This window comes from Manis pentadactyla, chromosome 9 (assembly GCF_030020395.1).
Source record: "Manis pentadactyla isolate mManPen7 chromosome 9, mManPen7.hap1, whole genome shotgun sequence".
NCBI classification, from domain to species: Eukaryota; Metazoa; Chordata; class Mammalia; order Pholidota; family Manidae; genus Manis; species Manis pentadactyla.
This window is the reverse complement of record NC_080027.1, coordinates 111,854,261-111,873,888: the sequence shown is the minus strand read 5'-3', so window position 1 is coordinate 111,873,888 and position 19,628 is coordinate 111,854,261. Positions and strand designations below refer to the sequence as shown.

General features: G+C 39.9%; 1 long non-coding RNA gene across 1 annotated transcript in view; it reads right to left on the bottom strand.

Moving 5' to 3' along the window:
• Positions 1-2,516: 2,516 nt before the first annotated feature.
• LOC130684954 (uncharacterized) overlaps positions 2,517-19,628 on the bottom strand; it is a 30,224-nt gene continuing 13,112 nt past the window's right edge. Inside the window, exons 4-5 of the long non-coding RNA XR_008999381.1 lie at positions 15,381-15,588; positions 2,517-13,215 (exon numbers count right to left, since the gene is read on the bottom strand). This is a non-coding gene — a long non-coding RNA (uncharacterized LOC130684954). The remainder of the gene's footprint in view (positions 13,216-15,380; positions 15,589-19,628) is intronic.

The window sequence follows — 19,628 nt, the reverse complement described above, 5'->3', positions numbered from 1 at the left end:
CCACATCCTAAGCTCCGGACTGTGTTGTCTTACATAATAAGTGGGCACTCCGCCCATTTGACTGAGCGTGTGGACCTTGAGATGAGAGATTATCTTGGATAATCACATGAGCCCTTAATAGCTGAAAATCTGCCCACGTTGTGGCCAGAGAGCGATGAGACAGAGGAAGGAGGAGAGAGTCAAAGCGTGAAAGGGATTTGACCCACCATGGCTGGCTCTGCAGATAGAGCAAGCAGCCCTGAGCCGAGGAATGCGGGCAGCCTCTGGAAGCTGGGAATGTCCCTCAGCCAGCATGCAGTGGACACCTTAGTCCTGTAACACAAGGAACTCGATTCTGCCAAAAACCAGAATGACCAAGGAAGTGGCTCCTCCCCTTGAAACTCAAGGAAGGAACACAGCCCTGCTGACAGCTCAGTTTCAGCCTGGTGAGACCTACACCAGACTTCCATCTAAAGACTGTAAAATAATATATTTGGGCTGTTCAAACCCTTAAGTTTGGGGTAATTTGTTATAGCAGCAATAGGAAACTAATACAGGGATTTTGTTCAAGTAAGTTTGGAAAACGATGCTATAGATTAGAGAACATTAATCGTCTTGTTAAGAGAGAGTCATAATAAAACCAAAACCAATTAATAAAATCAATTGAATCAAATAGCAGATAACTTGCTCACTACCAAAGGAGAGGCGAATGCTACGCTGATTCATAATTCTGTGTTCTTATAGCATCACATGTTGTATGTAAATACAGGGCTGCTGCAGACCCATAGCTTTATGCTCTGTTGTCATAGTTACTCTCTGAAAAGAAAGATGTCCTGACAAAGACCAGATTGGCTGTGGTAAGTGGTGGGAAGGTACCCTGAGGGTGGCCAAATGCTTCTACATTCATGTCAAGAGACATTTTCTGAGATTTGTATTCAGTCAGTTCTGTCCCAAATGGAAACATGGTCATTTACATTTAGAAAAGAGGAAGCCTATATTTCTGACCCAAGAAAATGAGGGAAACACTGTATGACCTTTTGTGACCTAGCCCTAGAGGTCACAGAGTGTCACAGCATAGTCCCACTGTATCACAGACCAGCCTAGATTCAGGAGGAGAGAACATAGACACACTCCTCAGAGGGAGGAGTGGTTAGTACGAGGGGCTTGTGAGATGAGATTTGCTAGTGGCGACCATCTTTGAAGTACCATCTCCCATACCAGTTATATTGGACTGGAGGAAGAGCTGGGATTTGGAAGGAATTGGGCAAGGTAGGGCAGTCAGTGTTTGAGTGCCAGCAGGCTGGCATGGCAGTGGAGAGCCAAGACTCCAAGCTTCCTGTCGGGGAGCTCAAGTCACCTGGGAAGTCTGCGTGTAGATGTCTTGGCAGACAGCTAAGGTCCCGGCTGACAGTCGGCACCAACCTCTGGATATGCAAGGAAGCCTTTGAGGCAACTCCAGCCCCAACCATTGTCTGAACCATCTGGTTGGTCAGCCTCCCAAATCCATGGGAGATAGTAAAAAAGTGATTATTCTTGTTTAAGCCACTAAGTTTAAGGATGGCTTATTGTGTAGGAATAAATAACTGAAATAGATGGGTTATGGAGTTGTCTAGTAACAGACCTGATTTCTAACCTCTATTCTGTGCCACTCACATCTGTCAGTCCCTCTGCTCCCCAAGCACTCAGTTACCAATCTACTAAACCACAGCAAGCATGTAGCCATCTCTTTTAACCACCGTCCTAAGGTGAGTTAATGAAAATTGATCATCCCCAGGAATTGTGCTTAGAAATTGTACATGTAGATGTTGAGGTTTTACTGTTACCACAATTCAGAATTTGCCTAGATTCAGCCACTCTAAAGATTAAAGTCACCCAGAATAGCTGGATTAATAAACTTCTCCTTCTCAGCTTCTCAGTCTCTCAGCTCCAGCTCCATGCCAGTCCCTGGTGGCAGTTCCTTTCCCAGCAGCCCTTGTCACCTATAAAGCCATATTCTGTACAGCCCTAGTCAAACTCACCACTGTATTTGGGGCAAACTTTCATAAGGCTGCTCAATTGCTTCCACCAACCAGTTCTTACCGGGCAGAGAAAAATGCAGGGGCCCCAATCCCTCTCTGGGCTGTTGCTGAGCCCAATCTGGGAGGAGGATTTAGGGGAGTCAACATAGTCCCAGTGGGGTGGATGCTGAACCCATGGTCAAGAACCCCTCAGATGCAGTTAAGCACTGAGTCTGGAAAATTAGCTGGAGATGGAAACACAGGTGCACCTTGCTTTTTTTGTGCTTTGCAGATATTACATTTTTCACAAATTGAAAGTCTGTGGCAACCCTGCATCAAGCCAGTCTATTGGTGCCACTTTTCCAACACTATCTGCTTATTTTGTGTCTCTGTGTCACATTTTGGTCATTCTCACAGTATTTCAAGCTTTTCATTATTAGTATATTTGTTATGGTGATCTGTGACCAGTGATTACGACTCACTGAAAGCAGAGGAATATTTTTTAGCAATAAAGTATTTTTCAATTAAGGTATGTACATTGTTTTATAGATGCTAATGCCATTGTACACTTAATAAACTACAGTATAGTGTATAACTGTTATGCACTGGGAAACCAAAAAATTCATTGGACTCACTTTATTGCAGTATTTGCTTTACTGTGGTAGTGTGGAACCAAATCAGCAACATCTCCTAGGTGTGCCTGAACATGCAAAAAAAATACAGAGTCTGTAGTGAGGGGAAGAAAACAGGGAGATTGGCTGGGTGTGTATAGAATGGGTCAGTATGCTGTCAGTGGTTAAGATCATGAGATCTGGCTTGAATTTTGATGCGGCAAGTCCCTGGGCCTCTGTAAGCCTGTTTCCTTAGCTGTAAAGTGGAACTAAGAATAGTGCCTCCTTCAGAGGATGAAATGAACTGGTGCATGTAGAAGGCAGCACTGAAAATGGGTACAGGGAAAGCCCTCAGTATGTGGGGGCCCTGGTCTGTCACTGAGACAGGTCAAGGCTATATGGGGCGGGGCGGGGGTGGTTAAGGCTGCAGGAGTCTGCACAGGGATTTGTGGGGTGGAAGAAGGGAGCCGTGAAACGGGCAGGGCCACCCCGGTGCCTCAGGAATGCTGTGTGGGAGTGCGGGCCCGGGATGTCCCTTTTCTCCACCAGAACCCCCTGGATTGCTATTGAGCCACTAGAAGTGTGGGACTCAGGGACAGACGCCCTGGGAAAACCCGGCCTCCATCCTCTCCCATATCTCATCTGCAGGTTGGCTGAAGAGCCAACTCGCAACATTTAATGACATCAAAACCGGAAAATCCCCTTTGTGCCCTTGGTCTCCCTCGAGCTAGTGGTGGAGCAGTCCCGTTTGCACAAAACGGCATGTGCTGAAATAGGCAGTTTGGAATATTCCTGGCAGATGGTGCTAAATATAGACACTCCGACAGATTGGCCTGCAGCACAGCTCTTCTCCTGAGTGTTAGGAACGTTCTGGAGCTGAGAAGCTCCTATTTTCTGGAAGATTGTGGCAACAGCCCCGAGATTTCACCATGCCAGAGAGCTGCCAAGATTTACAGAAGGGAGGTACCTCTGTGGACGGACACTAGGACCACGGTGAGAGGTTCCCAAATTCCAAAAGTGCCAGAATGAAAACACGTGAAGCTATGAAGCTCTGACCGACAGGAATTTATTTATTGATCCTTCTGAAGCACTAGCTACTCTCCCAAGAGGTGTCTTCCATGAACAAAAATTTGCCGAGTGGAAGTAGAGGCAGTATGGTACAGTGGTCAAGAGTGGAGGTTTGGGCATTCAGAGTGCTCAGGTTTGAATGCTGGTTTTGCTCCTTACTAGCTGTATGAGCTTGTTCAAGTTGCTTAACCTTTGGTGCCTCAGTTTTTCCATCTGCACAATGGGACAATAGTACCTATCTCATGAAGATTAAATAAGATAATGTATGCCAAGACCATGCACCCTGCCTGGAACAGAATAACTGTTGCTTGGGTGGTAGCTATTTTATGTAATGGACTAGGAAGCAGAGAGAGGCATCTATAATGGCTGAAGGGTTTTTAATGCTTGAAGGTGTTAAAAAACAAAATTCAATGGAGTATATTTTAAAGATCTTAATTGGCCTTATTCAGTGATTCATGAGTCAGGCAGCATCCCATCTAGTGGATAGAAAGGAGCTCTGAGGAGCTGTACAAAGTAAAGGACAGGCAGCAGGGAGCAGGAGAAGGAAGTTAGACTGGCAGAAAGCAAACTGGTTGCAGCAAGGTCACCTTCCTTGAGGGCAAGGCTCCATCAGGCAGAGCACCTCACTAGTGAGGACCAGGCAGTCCGGGACTGACTGCTTAAGGTTCCATTCCTGGGAGAGACTGGAACTGTAATTAAGTTGGGTTTTAAGTCTCAGTATGGTGAATGGGACTTGGCATAAATGACTCCATTTTGGGCCTGTTGCCTCTTCTTAACAGAGGAATATTCTAAAAAACTGAAATTAAAAATGAGGTCAGTTTGCAAATTCTTAAATGGTTTCTATATCCACGGAGATTGCATTTGGAGTGGGCAATACCAAAACAGCTCCCCAGTCGAGAGTGATCGCTCAGAGGGTAGGGCGCTGGCGTGTGAGAGGCTGGCTTCCATGGGAGGGAGGAGACATTTTGGAAGGGCTCAGTCGTCATCTTGAAAGGGAAGGCAAACATGTCTCTTTGTAAGTGATAAGGACTATGACTTCGGACACTGTGAAATCTGCTATCTGACTTCCATACAGTAAAATATTTTTTAATTTTAGGAGGATTTTCTTGTAAATTTAATGACAGCATCCACCAGTTAATAGCATGTACAATTAAGGCTTAGAGGTGGTACTGTGTTCTGATTCTGTCTCCACTGCATGTCCTCTCCATTGTGGCCATGCCTCTGGTTTCCTTGTATCTAATTTTGTTCTCTCTCAATTTTGGGGTTAGAATTTTTGAGTGTTTTATATTCTGTGTGCTTCTAGGACTATGTCCCATAAGCTAAGAGGAATGGGGGCTTTTGAATTATCCTTGCAAGACTAGAATACTCCTGACAGCCTAAGTACTGCACCTCTGGAGCAGAGGAGTCTTTTCCAGAGAATTTTCTCAGTGGTGGATTGTGTTAAAGGCAGCCTTGGCAGGAGAATTACAGGACTTTGGCTCCAGAAATAGTAGGCCAGTGCACAGTCTCATGGTACAGACTTGCCTATATCCTTACATCCTGTATTGGTTAAAGCAAGCTAACTGCAGTTACAAACCAAATCCAACACTTTGGAGGCTTAGCAAAGTGAAAGTTTGTTTCTCTCTCAAGCTAAGTCCACTGGCAATGGGATGGAGAGGATGGGGGTGGGGTGTCTCTGCCCTGCACAGTTACTCAAGCATCTAGGCTGACAGAGTCCCCACAGTTTTCAGCTTGCAGCCTTCAAGGTTGCCTGAGTGTTATCATCCAGCAGACAGAGAAGGTGCATGGAGAACCACAGTGAGACATTTTCATGCGTCGAGCCTGGAAGAGGTGTATATCACATCACTTCCAGTCACATTCCATTGGCTAGAACTTAGTCAGATGAACCTTTGATGATGCAAAGCAGGTTGGGAAGTACACCTTACCTGTGCCCTGGAAGGAGAGAAAGTCAGGAATCTTGGTGATCGGCAAATGTACTTCTTGAAACAAATTCAAGAGACTGAGAGACATTTTGAAGCAACATTTTGAAAAAATTCTCGAGTTTTTTCAAATTCTGTTATTTTCACTCAATTTTTAAATTAGATTTGTTAAATAGTTGCTTTTAATCAACATCTCTCCCTGTTAAGTCCTATAATCAAAGAATATTGCAGCTTTCTTACAATAAAAATGGAGCTGATCTGTTCCTCCCAGCCTAAGTTTCCTTGTGAACAGCATGGTGAATAAGCACCTCTTTTTAAAAAGAAAACACGAATTAGTCTTTAAAAGAAAGCTGTTTCCCCCAACATAAGATTCAAGAATTTTGTACTTTGCATCATTCCTATGGTTTTAGCAGAAACTTCTGTAAATGTTCTTTCAGTGTTTGAAACTGTTGAATCAACAGGCTGGAAAAGGACCCAAGCAGAAAAAGGAAAAAAAAGAAAAGGAAAGAACATTTTCAATTACGAGAGGACAGTCCTATAATGAACACAGAATAGGCTCCCTAGTATTTAAATGAGAACTGCCAGATGCTTTCCCCATTCCCATTAAAGAGAGTTACATGCATGAATATAATGACATTTGTATGTTTACAGTATTCTCTTACCTTTATGATCATTTATAAGGACATTAAACATTTCTGCAATATTAATGAAAATAAATCATACCACTAGTGCTGTAAAGCCCTACCAAAAAATTCCATTACAGTGGAAAATTACAACGATATTATTGAGTGTACAGTTTACTGTTATGGTAAGATATGAATATAATAAAATTTAATATACACCCTACCCTGTGTGTGCTTCTATCTGACACCTCTTATATTGTATTACATTTAAGTTTTTCAATGAATGTTTTTACAAAGACCAATAGTTCTAAAACTTTTTGTGCACCAGAATCACACAGAGAGCTTACTAAACATAGATTCCTGCGCACTACCTGGGACCTACTGAATATGAGGGGTGGCACTGGAGCACATGTATATTTAATAAGTTTTCCAGGTGGTTCCAATGCACACTGAAGCTTGAGAACCATTCCTGTTGTCCTAACACTCCCAGCGTCTATAAAATAATAGACACTTAATATATATTTGATGGATGAATGAGTGGGTGAACCAAATAAAATAGAACTTTTACAAATAAATTTGTTACTGACTCTAAAGTAATAAAATAAAAATTCATTGGGGATTTTACTGCCACAAACATTAAACACAAAAACAAGAAATAATTTCATTTCCAGGGAAGCTGCAATAATAATTCAACTTTACTTGTACAATGTTTGGTATGTTTTACTGACATCAAATATTCAGATTGTTACTAGAATGCCAAAAAGTTGTAGATGGATAATAGGGTCATTAGAAAAGGATATGTCACTCTTAAAAGGGGACACGAATTGGAATAAAATAATTTTGATGAAAACGCAGCATCTTAGTAAACAAGACTCTCCATCCACCCAGGGTTCTAGGTACCTCTGACTAAGAACTATTTATCCAGGGTCAAGAACAATTTCAGGATTATCCACTTAATGAGAATTTGTAATTAAATGACAAGCAATTTACTAGGAGTTAGACTCCTCCAAAGCAAGGTGTGCCACGGGAACTGCATGTTTTCAGGAAGTGGACACACACCTGCTGGGGTATAATGTCCTCCTGCCTCTCCAAATGTGCCTTCCCTGCCTTTTCTGGCTCATCATCCTCTAATCAACTACTAAAAGTTAAATTCTCAAGGTTTCACCCTAGGTTCTCTCCCTTTCTCACTCGTTAGAGGATCAGATAGATCCTAACACCTTTAATTATTATGTTTTTATATTCATATATGGTGCCCGAATTCTTGTCTTCAGTCCAGACCTCTCCTATGAGCTCCAGTTGATTTTAAAGACCCTATAAGAACAGTTTACAAAACTTAGGCCTAACTTTAATGAGTAAAAGAAAAATATCAGTTAATATTTTATTTTTAACTGATTAAGCATATAGATCTATAAAATATATAATTGCTAAATACATGTAAAATATCTTGATATAATATGCCAAGCACTGAACAAACAGCACATGCTGGATTTTTTTCCCTGATGTTGTATAGAACAGCCTTCCAAAGCAGGATAAACATAACATTTCAAGGTTACCTCAGGATATACACCTGAGTAGACAGCGTCAGTTCTGCTAAGACAGAATTATATGTAGTAGGGATCATAAACACCCAATCGTGGACCAGCCAACTAAGGCTACCTCCCAAAGGTCAGGAGAGAAAAGTATATATGGAAGGGAAAACCACTCTGCTTATTACTTTGAAGTTTTAGCCCCTCCTTACCCTCTCTGCTTGGGAATTAACCCCCACTGAACTACACAGGCCACCAGATGCCAGAGGGATTCCTTTGCCTGGAGAAGGCACCCAAATAGCCTGGATCAAAATCAAGAACAGTGGCCTTGTTCCTTAACACCTGCATCCAGTCCTGGCCCTCAGGTGTCTACTGCTTTGATGACTATGAAATGCAAGGAGAGATAAACTCAAAAGGAAAACATGAGGGAATAGGGGTAGTTTCTGCATATGGCCCAATGCATAGGTACCCCTTATATTTCCCACCTTTGCCTTTAATCCATCTCAGTATTCCAAAGGGACTCTTTTCAGATCACCAAGTGGTAGGAATGAGGAGTTTTGTATTCACCCAAGAAAATAGTGAGTGCCGTCTGTTTGGTGATACATTTATCCATGCAACAAATATTTGTGAGTGACTGATATGTGTCAGGCACTGTTACATGCTAGGCATATCACAGTGATGAAAAGTGGCAGAAATCCCTGCCATCATGGGAGCTGTATATTCTAGTGTGTAAGTAAAATATATACTGAGTCAGATAAGGATAAGTCCTGTGGAGGTAAATAAAGCAAAGTGCTAATCCCTTATAATAGCCTAAACAAGAGGCGATAGTGCTCAAACATGACAGTTGGAGATTTTAATACTCCACTCTCAATAATTGATAGAAAAACTAGACAGAAAATCAGCAACCATACAGAAAACTTAAATAACACCTGACCTCACTGATATTTATAAAACATTCCATCCAATGACAGAAGAATAGGCATTCTTTTCAAATATATGGAACATATTCCAGAAGTGACCATATATTAGGTCACAAAACAAGTTCTAGTAAATTTAATATGTTTAAAATCATACAAAGTATATTCTCTAACTACAATGTAATTAAATTAGAAAACAACAGAAAGAAATTTGGAATTACCAAATACTTGGAAATCAAACAAAACACATCCAAATAATCTATTTGTCAAAGTAAAACACCAGAGGAAATATTTAAAATATTTTGGGCTGAATGAAAGGAAAATTCAACATATCAAAATTTGTGGGTTACAGCCAACGTAGTGATTACAGGGCAATATATAGCTATATAAATACCTACCTTAGAACAGGAGAAAAATCTTAAATCAATAACTTAAACATCTACCATAAGAAAATAGAAATAGAGAAGCTAATAAATCCAAAACAAGCAAAAGAAAGGGAATAATAACGATTAGAACAGAAAACAGAAAACAACAGAGAAAATCAAAGTCAGTCACTTGAAAAGATCAATACAGTTGATAAATCTTTACCTAGACTGACCAGAAAATTTAAAAAGGAAGACACAAATTACCAAAATCAGTAAAAAAGGGGCAATTCTTACCATCCTTACAAAAATTAAGAATTGTAAATGAATATTATGGACTACTTTGTATCAAATTAGACAACCTATAAGAAATAGACATATTTGTAGAAAGAGATAAACTACTGAAACTGACTCAAGAAGAAACAGAAAATCTGACTAGACCTTTAATAAATAAGGAATTTGAGTTAGTAATTTAAAATCTTCCCACAGTGAGTGGAGATTTTAATCTCCACTCTCAATAATTGATAGAAATTATCTAGCAAAAAATTCAGTCCCAGACAGATTCACTGGTAAATTCTACCAAATATTTAGAAAAGAAGAATTCTAATTCTTTACTTACCAAAAATAAAGGATAAGGAAACACTTCCAAACACATGCTGTGAGCCCAGTAGTGCCCTGATACAAAAGTTAGACAAAGATCTCAAGAAAACTATAGATCACTATCTCCATGAAATTATATGCAAAAGTCCTTAAAATTTTAAAAACTGAATCCAAAAATATATAAAAATAATTACATGCCACACCGAGAGCTAATAAGCACATGAAAAGATGTTCAACATCATTAAATCATTAGAGAGATATAATTTAAAACTAAAATGAAATACTACTACTACTCCTTACTAGAATGGCTATAATAAAAAAGAAAGGCAGTAAGTGTTGTTGAAGAGTTATATAAGGCTGGTTTAGTGCTCAAAATTCAATTAATGCAATGCACAATATTAATAGAATGAAAGATAAACCCCATATGATTATCTTAATAGACACAGAAAAAGCATTTAACAAGAACGAGCAACCACTCATGATTAAAAACTATCAGCAAGCTAGGAATACAAGGGAAGTTCTTTAACCTGATTAAAGTCATCTACAACTAATGCGTAACTAGTATCATATGGTATAATGAAAGACTGAATGTTTTCCCACTAAGATTGGGAATAAGGGAAGGACATTCACTCTTACTCCTCCTATTCAACATTGTACTGAAATTCCAATTAGCTCATTAAATTAAGAAAAAAAATTAAAGGCATATCAATTGGAACAGAAGAAGTAAAACTGCTTTTATTTACTAACAACATGATCTCGTATGTAGAAAATCCTAAGAAATCCACATGTAAAAAGATCTATTAGAACTAATAAACAAGTTTAGCAAGGAATAAACAGCATACAGGATCAATGTACAAAAATCAATTGTATTTCTATATATTAGCAAGGAATGATCCAAAAACGGGATTAAAAAATGAATTCTATTCACAGTAGCATCAAAAATAATAAAATATTTAGGAATCAATTTAACAAAAGAAGTGTAAAGTAGGACTTGTACATAAAAACTACAAAACACCACTGAATAAATGGAGAATATTCCATATTCATGAATGACTCAATATTTTTATAATGACAATTTTCTCCAGAAGGATCTATAGATTTAATTCAATCTCTATAAAACTGCCATCAGGCTGTTTTGTAGAAATTGACAGGTTTATTTTAAAATGCGTAAGAAAATGCAAAAACCATAGAATAGCTGAAACAATCTTGAAAAAGAAGAGTCCTTATATTACCCAATTTCAAATTTGCCATAAAGCTACAGTAATCAAGACAATGTGGTCTTGGTGTAGGATAATCACATAGATCAATGAAACAGAAATGAGAGTCCAGATGTAAGCTCTCACACTTATGGTCAAATGAATTTTGACAAATGTGTCAAGGCAGTTCAGTGGGGGAGAGGACAGCCTTTCCAAATAATAGTGCTGAGACAGTTGGTATTCATATGCAAAAAATAAATAAAAATAAAAAGTACATAGACAATAACTTTATACCATACACAAAAATTAACTCAGAATGGATCATAGACAATGTAGAAGTGTAATTAAAAACTTTTAGAGGAAAACATAAGAAAAAAATTTAGGGACATTGGTTTAGGCATAGATTTCTGGTACATGACAGAAAAAGCATGATGTATGAAAGAAAACATTGATAACTGGGCTTTATCAAAATCAAAACTTTTGCTCTTCTAAAAGGTATGATCAAGAAAATGAAAAGGCAAGGCACAAATTGGGAGAAAAGTTTCATAAATTATCATCTTTTGATAAAAGACTCATAATCATACTATATAAATAACTCATATAACTAAAGAATAAGAAGACAATCCAATTTAAAAATGGCCAAAAGACTTGAAAAAACATTTTCACCAAAGAAAACATAGGAAGAGCTAATAAACACATGAAAAGATGCTCAACATCATTAAATCATTAGGGAGATGGAATTTAAAACCACAGTGAGGTACTACCACCCCCACTACAATGGCTAGAATAAAAAAGACAGACAATAAGTGGTGTTGAAGATGTGGAGAAATAAGAATCCTCATACCTGTGGGAATGGAGAACGGCACAGCCACTTTGGAAAACAGTTTGATGGCTTCCTATAAACATACACTTACAATCTAGCAATTCCACATCTAGATATCTACATAAGAGAAATCCCAACATATATGCATAGAAAGACTTATATATTAAGGTTCACAACTTTATACATTAAGGTTCATAATAGCCCCAAATTGGGAACAATCCAAATATCCACTGACTAGTGAAAGGAGAGACCAATGTGTTATGTCCATGCAGTGAAATCCTATCAGCAATGAGAAGGAGCAAACTACCAACTCATGCTGCAGCATAGCCAAGCCTCAGAAGCATCATGCTAAGTGAAAGAAGACACACATGAAACACTATGTACTGATTTAAATGAAATACCCAGAAAAGGCAAATCTATAGACACAGAAAACAGGGCAGTAGTTGCCTGGGATTGAAAGTGGGAACAGAATTGACTGCAAATAGGCACAAAGAAATGTTTTGGGGTGATGGAGATATCCTAAAACTGTGCTAATGATTACATAATTCTGTACATTTCTTAGAAATTACTGAACATATACTTATAATTGATGAATTTACAGTATGTGCATTATACCCCAACAAAGCTCTTTTTTTAAAAAGGAGGTGATGGTGGCTTGACCATGGGACCTCAGAGGGAGGGTGGTGAGAAAGTGACATCAACAGACAGTGGGAGACAACATTACACAAATGGGCCAGTAAAATGGAGGGATAAGAGCCTCAATCCAGGATCACTGTATTAGTTTTCTCCAGAGAAACAGAAAAAATAGGGTATGTATTGGTATATTTAAAAGGAAATGTGTTATAGGAATTGGCTCATGCAATCGTGAAGGACAAGTTCCACAATCTGCCATCTCAAGCAGGAGAAGGAAAGGTCTTAGCATAATTCAATCCAAGTCCAAAGGTCTGAGAACCAGAGGAGGTGGTAGTGTAAGTCCTGGTCTAAGTCCAAAGGCCAGGAGAATAGATGTCTGAGAACAGGAGAAGAAAGTCGGCCAAGCTCAAGAAAAGTGAGCAAATATGCCCATTCTTCAGCTTTTTGTTCTATTCAGACCCTCACTGGATTGGATGATGCCCACCCACACTGGTGGAGGCAATCTTCTTTACTGTGTCTACCAGTTCAATTGCTAATCTCTTCTGAGAACACCCTCACAGACACACAGGAATAGAATTTTGCCTGCAGTGTGGCATCCCTTAGCCCAGTCAAGCTGATGTAAAATTAACCGCTGTCATCACTTAATAGATCAATCAATATATTGATTAAAAAAACAATACCTGTGCTTCATTTTCCACCATGGACTATTCCAGCAGATCTCTGTTTCTCAGGAAATCACGGGAAAATATATGGAGAATATTTGCCTTCATATGCCCTGAAGATCCTTGGCATAAAAGCCCCCAGCTCTATTGCTGAGGTGCTCAGACCTGTACCCAAGTAAGCTATTACTTGAAATGCAGTCAATTTTCCTTAGAGTGTAGTATCAGCCTCTTGGCCTGAAGTCCAGAAGATGCCTCTAGGTGGAGGGTGTGAAGCAGTGTTTGCAGGACTCTGGAGTCTCCTGAAAAAGGGAGTAAAGAAAGATATACTACTTTTCATAAGTCATTACACGGTAACTCAGTCTGCCCAAAGGCATCTCATTCACAGCCAAAGTCCTTATAGGTGACCCTACGTGATTTGTCCCCCATGACCTCTCTGACCTCATCTCTGAACACTCCCCTCCAATCTCACTGTTCCAGTCACATCCTTCTCCTTGGCAAAATGTGCCAGGTGGGTCCTGACTCAGGGCATTTGCACTGACTGTTTCCCCTTCTTGCAATGTTCTTCCCCTAAATATCTATGTGCTCTTTCACTTTTTCCAGGCTTTTACTCAAAAATCATCATTTCAGTGAGCCCTTTTCTGGTCACCTTATTTAAAATTGTACCCCTACCCTAAGAAAAGAGGATCACAGATTCAAAAAGACATATGCACCCCTATGTTTATTTCAGCACTATTTACAATAGCCAAGATATGGAAGCAACCTAAGTGTCCATCAGTAGATGAATGAATAAAGAAGATGTGGTACATATACACAATGGAATATTATTCAGCCATAAGAAGAAAACAAATCCTACCATTTGCAACAACATGGATGGAGTTAATGGGTATTATGCTCAGTGAAATAAGCCAGGCAGAGAAAGACAAGTACCAAATGATTTCACTCATCTGTGGAGTATAACAACAAAGCAAAAACTGAAGGAACAAAACAGCAGCAGACTCACAGAACTGTTAGAATGAACTGACAGTTACCAAAGGGAAAGGGGCTGGGGAGGGTGGCTGGGGAGGGAGGGATAAGGGGATTAAAGGGCATTATGATGAGCACACATAATATGGGGGAGCACGGGGAAGGCAGTATAGCACAGAGAAGACAAGTAGTGGTTCTATAGCATCTTACTCTGCTGATGGACAGTGACTCTAATGGGGTATGTGGTGGGGACTTGATAATAATGGGAATGTAGTAACCACAATGTTGCTCATGTGAAACTTGAGCATAAGATTGTATAGCAATGATACCTTAATAAAAAATTAATTAATTAATTAAATTTAATAAAATAAAGTAAAATTGTACCCCTTAACTCCTTTAATCTCCCTTCTCTGTATTATTTTCTCCAAACTATATATCACCATGACATACTATGAATATTTTTCTTTATACTTTTTATTGTCTACCTTTAACTGGCAATCTGTCTAAAGACTGTCTTTAGAATATTTAGGATATAAGAATACATTCTTATATTCTTGACTGTTTAGAATATAAGTTTCAGGAGGGCAGCTTTTCTCCTGGTATATTCACAGCTGTCTGTGACAGTGTCTGTCACTTACTAGGCCATCAATACATCTTTGTTGAGCCAATGAACAGTTGATAACCAGGAGACAGAAAAGCAATGGTGCGTGGGTAGAGCTCAACCCAGGGCACTCAGCGTGTTGCCCTAGGGGAACTTTACCTAAACAATTTCCTGCACCCAGGAAGCGCTGCTCACACAACCCCACCCCTCACACTTTTCACCCCCCTTAGCAATACTCCACCACAACTCATGCCAGCGTGTTTCAATAACTGACTCTGATCTTTTGGAGACCAGGCAAATTTTTCACTTCACCCTTTCCATCTTAACAACTTGTTAAAGCTCAATCTTAAAACAAGTTGGTCGAAAATGCCTCCTGGGACTCACATCATTCACTCAGCTCCTGCTAATCTGATGGCATTTTTTAAACTATCTTTAGAATTGCTCTCTGTATTTTTGCATATCTGACTGATAGAACAGAATGTCTCTCACCTGCCATCTTCTAAGAAGCCAGAAACCAGAAGCATGACAAACACATTTTTAAACACACGTGTTTTACTGGGAAAATGGTTTTCTTGTCTCTGTATTGCACTGCATTCCTTCACCCTGTTTCCGCAGCTGCACCCAACCTGCCAGTTCACTGTAAAGGCCCTGGTTTAGGTCCCTGACTGCCAGGGGACCACCTACAATGTCAAGCTCTTTGTCTTATCCAAGGAATCCTAGACTGTAAAATCCGTGGAGACTGGTTTCTCATTAAATTTTTAGAAAAGGGCGTGGGTGGGGCAAAAAAAAGAAAAGCAGAACAATCCTAATGTAAAACACCTACATTTCTGTCCCATCAGCAGCATATAGATTTTTATCTTTTCATTTATTGCACATACTACCCCCTACCAACACACATACATTCATTTTTCTTGTTTGTTCACTTGTAGTTAAGTTTCCATTTCAAAATCTGGAGTTGGAGTCTACATTCCATTTATTAGTGCCATTGCAGAAGCCATCATGTCTTCCTGAGCTCATTCATCATTCTCCTCCTCTCTCAGCCTCCTTTTAAATATTCAAGGTTTCATCACCAGCGTCGTGTCCCAGCTGTGGTCATAGCTGTTCTGGCCTAGCTGTTCTGGCCTGCAAGAGGAAATAAGGGAAAGATTGCAGGAATACAGTGTTAAGACATACATTCTTTATGTGTGTGTGTGTGTATATATATATATATATATATATATATATATATATATTTTTTTTTAATATGCATTTAGAAAATTTTTGCCAAATTACTAATATGTATGTGAAGGTCACCGCAGAGGTTGCTTCCAAGGAATGAATGGCTGAGATATCAAAGTCTTTACCTTCAAGTAATTTTTCTTTAAGTAGTGGAGAGAAGAGAGAGAAAAACGTAGAGCACAGCAGATGAGACACACCTAGGTGAGCTGGGGCTTGGGAGGATCACAAGGTCTCTTCAGCTGGGGTGGCCAGTGGCTTGGAGGTGGCATTTGAACTGGGCCTTTTGGAGCATGGGTAAGGTTTTGAGAAATAGAGAAAGGGAGGCAGAGGAGGAGGAATTTGTGAAGGAGGGAGTGGTATGAACAAAGCCACGGAAGCACAAGGATTTAAATTCTGTTTGAGGACAATAAAGTTGATTTGTGTATCAGGACCCAAAAGAGGGAGGCCTCTCCAGTGGCCTGGCCCATGTCACAGATCTAAGCGTAAGGCAGCCGCACATACAGAAACACCTCGCTGTCGAGGACACCTAACACCCGTCAGAATCCTCTAACTCAGTGTTGGCCAGCTTCCTTTATCCTAGAAAACACGTCAGGCCGGCCTTGTAAGGAAATCCCTGCCCTCCTGGCCAGTCACGCCCTGCTTCCCCGTTACCTCCTCTGACGCCCTGTGAAACTCGCACTTACCCACAATCCCTTGGGCAGAGCGCCCCCCTTGCGAGGCTGTTCAGTCCCCCATCCACGGGTTGTTCCCCTTGGATAAAGGACATCAAATTGTTTTAGTTTTCTCATTTGACAAGGACATCATCAAGACCACAGCTCCTTCATTAGAAGCACCCAGAAAACAGGGCAACAACACAGATTCCCACGTCTCGCCCAGAGATTCTGCTGGAATGCTCTTCCCACTCCCCTCTGCAGCACTAGCTCCTTCTTATCCTTCCACTCTGAGGCCATATGTCACCTCCTCAAAAAAACCTTCTCTGACCCCAATATCTACAAGTAGTGCTCCTTCCTGCCAAGATAACTCCTGAGATCATAAATCTCAGAAGTTCAAGTCATAACGTATTTCATAGTTTGTAATCGTTTAGTTGAAACATTTGTTCACTTGTCTGTATCTAACAGTAAGCAGCACCTAGTGTCTCTAATAACAGATGTCATATTTCTTTGCTCAATGCCTGAAAAAGAATAGGACCTTAGTTAATATTTATTGTTTGAAATAAACCAGTAACTTAGTGAGTAAACTGGTTTCCAGAGTCCTGTGAGCTGCTCTTGCAAATTAATCAAACCCAAGGAGGGAGTCATGGGAATCTCTCATTTATAAGCCCACCAGTCAGAAGTATAGCTGACAACATGCCTTTGCAATTGGCCTCCAAAGTATAGGGTAGTCTTGTGGGACTGAGACCTTACCCTTTGGAATCTGATGCTATCTCTGAATGGGAGGTGTCAGACTTGAGTTGAATTGTAGAACACCCAGCTGGTGTCACTGAATTGCTTGGTGTGCACATGGGCAATTTCTGCATTAGAGGCTGGGGCCTTATGAACTACTGGAGCTTCATAGTCCCATCTCAATGTCTGAACCCTGCTAAATGGATTCTAGGGTGGGCAACTTCCCCCAAGCTCCATTCCTGCCCTAAGTTACAAGGCTAGCATGAATTTTTAGTATTAGAATCAAGCTAGAGTTGTAGGGGCAACAGCTCTCCCTCAGGGTGGAATTTAAGTACTCTATCCCTTTCCTAGAGAGTTCTTCTGGGATGTTAACATTTTTACATTTGACTATGAAACCAGGACATCATATCACAGGTGCCAGCATCTTAGGTAATCTGTATATCTGTTACCCTATTTGTAAAGAAGAGAAAATATTTTTGTATGTCTCTTGGGATCATGGTGAAGATTAAATAAGTTAATTTATATACATTTTTTTATATTATAATAATTTATGTATAGAAGAGTGGTTCATTGTAAGTGTTCAATAAATGTTAGGGTTAAAATTTTTATCATGGTACCTCTCATTCAGGGCCCTTCTCTTCTGCATTTTTTCCCTGTGAAAATGGAAATTGTTCATTATCTGCATCAAAGTCACTTAAGATTTTGGTTGAATGCAAAGTCCTGGGCCCCACCCTAGACCAATGGAATAGTGACTTCTAAGAATGGAGTCCAAACAATTACCTTTGAATAAATTTTCTAAGAGATTTTAGTCTCCCTGGACTTTCAGACCTACTAGTTCATTGGGTTTATATGAAGTAAGGATGAAATTTCTGCCTTGAATTCCATGTCCTGCTGTCTGGATCAGCTATAAAATGTATTCCATCATCTAGAAACCCAAGACCTGAGATGTGCTGATTGTTCAAGGCATGGTGGGGCCTGGGTCAGGACTGTATCAACAAAATCCCTCTGAAGAATACCTAATTCCTGTACCACCCCTCAGACTTGTTCTAGAAATCTCCCACATGATGTTATGCTCAGTTCCCAGCCTGCATCACTGGAGGGAGCCTCCCACACCCATCAGTTTTCCTAGAAGGAGCTCTGTTTAGGGAGCCTGGTAATGCTTTGAATAAATCTGTCACCACATCAATCAAGTCATATACACAACATACATGATTCCTGCTGCCTCTGACTGTGAATTATCTGATTCTTTGGCATGTCAATGTATCAGAGTATTCATTTTGAACCACAACCCCACTGAATATGACATTCAAATTTGACCCCTCTGGGCAATCTTATTCCAGAGCAGCTATTGCACATCTCGTATTTTAAGTATAAGAATCTTGCCACATACAAATAGCAATCCCAATACAAAATAGTAAGTCCTTCTATTCCTATAAGACTTTATGGTTGGTTGTCAAAGAGCTTTCACAGCTGTTATGTAGCATGCCTGCACAATAGGAGTTAGAAAAACAGAAGTCCTTTCTCCTTTATAGGAAATGGAACTTGAAGGAGTTTGTGTGACTTACCTAAATTCACCTAACAGATTAGAGGCTACCACGCCCAGAGCTTCTCCATGCTCTGACCCTTGGCCTGTGCTTGTCCTGCTACCCGACACTGCCTCGTGCCATTTTAGCTCCAGGGTAGAGAGGAGGTGAAGAGCACTAGCTTTGGGATCATGCTTTGAATCTTGAGTCCATCACCTACTGGCTGTGACCTTGAGAAACCTCACCTCATGGGAGTGAGATAGGATAAAATGTCAAGCACTGTGCCTGGCATACAGTGACCACTCCATGGGGTTACTTTCCCTATCATTGCCATGACTGTTAACTAACTCTAGACATTGTTGACAGTCAGCAATGGTGGTTCACATCAAAATGGCTGAGATTCTGTCTTCTCTCATTACATACCCTCTTGGGGTAAGAGGACAAAATGGTTATTATGTTCCTCATTTTTTTTTTTTTTGCTTTGATAAAATAGAGAAACCTCTTGGGGCTTGCCAGTTTTCAAGAACTTTAGACTAAATTATTATTATGAGATAATGTTTGATAGAGGGAATAGAATTTTTCCCTAGAGAACTGAGCTTAAACTCTACTATTGTCCCAGATCAAATGAATTCAATTTCTCTGCTTTGTTCCGTTAACTTTTTGGTCAATGTTAAAAATAAATGCTTAAGAGATACACTGGATCAGATAAGTGGGTGAACTATGACCAGGCAAAGGAAAAGATATTTGTTGGATGAATTTCCCTGATATCTGCTGGATTTGGTGAGTCAGTCCCTAACCAATTTCTAAACAATATCTAGAAATTCAGAAAGAAATATTAAATAAAGGAATAAATAAAAATGTTGACACTCAGGGAACTATTTTCCTTAGATGATATAATTATAACTTTTAGTTCATTACAGTCAGAGAGATTTTATGCCTCTTCTCACAGTCCCTTCCCCAACAATTCAATTCTTGCCACCACCTTACTTTCTTTGGTTCCACATACAACACTCATCAGGAAGTCC